The following is a 1,650-nucleotide window of genomic DNA, read 5'->3' as shown; positions in this document are numbered from 1 at the left end:
GTTGGAATCACTGGAAAAGAAACAATTCAAGTCCATTACCTACGTGGATACTAAATGGGGGTCCATTATTTGAGAAGGAAGCAACACAAAAGGAATGGGAGTGGCTGAAAAAAAAGTCCAAACCAACCACCCTGTTGGCGGCTACGCGGATATGGAGTGGGAGTCCTCTTGGATATGCAGTGGAGCATGATGCATAGTACATGTACATACAAGTAGCACTGAGAAGGTTTGTTGAGGGCAATCAACCGTGACTCCGTAGCCGGCTACGAGGTGGATAGATTGAGTGGCGGGGTATTCTGCAATTGCGCCTGTGGGGTTACACAGAAGTGTATTTAAAACCTGTTACTGGTGAAATTAAGACTGGTTTTAGTTCGTGAAAACGAAAATGTAGGGAGTGCGCCCATGTAGTACCGGGTGTCAGTTTGTGAAAACCAAAACAACGCAGTTCTGTAAAGTACGCGCGACAGGCACTCACACGCAACGAAGTGTCGGTGACGAATTATATCTTAACCATTTATCAACCCATTTTTATAAAAAAATGTTTTTTACATTTTAATACTGGATTTTGTTTCTTTAATTTTACAGCCGTTATCATAGTTGTATTCTAAAGATAATCTCTGTTAATTTTTTTTGCTTCTCCTTTTACCAACTTTTTTATTTGTCAATGCAAAACTTTGTTTCTTGTGCTATGAATCATGATCAAAATTTTTAATCCTACCACACTTGCTGTAAACTGGGACCAGTATTTAGGCAAAACAAGCATTGTGAGCCATGTTATTACTTGGGTCAATATTGGTCAAGACCCCCATTGATTTGTTAAAAGTATGCCAGGGGGAGTGGAAGGAAATTTTGACCGTTTGTGACCTCTTAAAAATAGCAGGAGGGTAAATCCAATCAAAAAGCTACCTTGTAACCAGTATCAGCACCTGTTGTTGATCTATCGACCAATCAAAAGATCTCTGCTTAAACTCTCAGCCAATCAGACCGCTAGATGCAAAAGAAGATTAGTAGTATTCTTTTTTTTTCTTTTTTACTTTGGACTGCATGCAATGAAGGCTGCATGTGTACTATAAATCAGCGTATGGTTATTGGAGACTCAATGGAAATGCATGCTGTGATTTAGATAAAGAGATTCAATCTGTATATCATAATTGAGTGGATGACAACCTATGTACGCAGGTTATTATCCCTGTCCATGAAATAGACGGAGCTCAAAATCCATTCTTCGTCAGCTCCTGAATAAAAATAATGCTGGCCCATAACTTGTGACTGAATAAAAAGAATGTATGTACAGCGAAGGCCATTTGAAATGGTTAGTGAGGAAACTTACGCTGATAACCATGCTAGAGATTATTATAAAATATAGAAAATTATTGAAGAGAATGTTAGATTTTGTACAAATAAAAGATATACCATTAACACCATATTTACAACCTGAATATTCATGTTTAGCATTATTGTGCCCTGTGACGTCTGCCCACAGGCAACTGCCTAGCAACCCCAACATTTAAAGGTACATGTATTTGAAATACGTCATTTGCTTTTGCTGTTATTTTCAGAAATTGATGGATTTGGGGGTTAGTATTTTATAGCAAGTATTGTTACACTGACCTGTTTAAAGTTTTGTGTTCATAAATGCTGGACAAACCA

Source organism: Patiria miniata, unplaced genomic scaffold (assembly GCF_015706575.1).
Source record: "Patiria miniata isolate m_02_andy unplaced genomic scaffold, ASM1570657v1 HiC_scaffold_20, whole genome shotgun sequence".
Lineage (NCBI taxonomy): Eukaryota > Metazoa > Echinodermata > Asteroidea > Valvatida > Asterinidae > Patiria > Patiria miniata.
Note: the sequence above shows the minus strand (reverse complement) of the source record.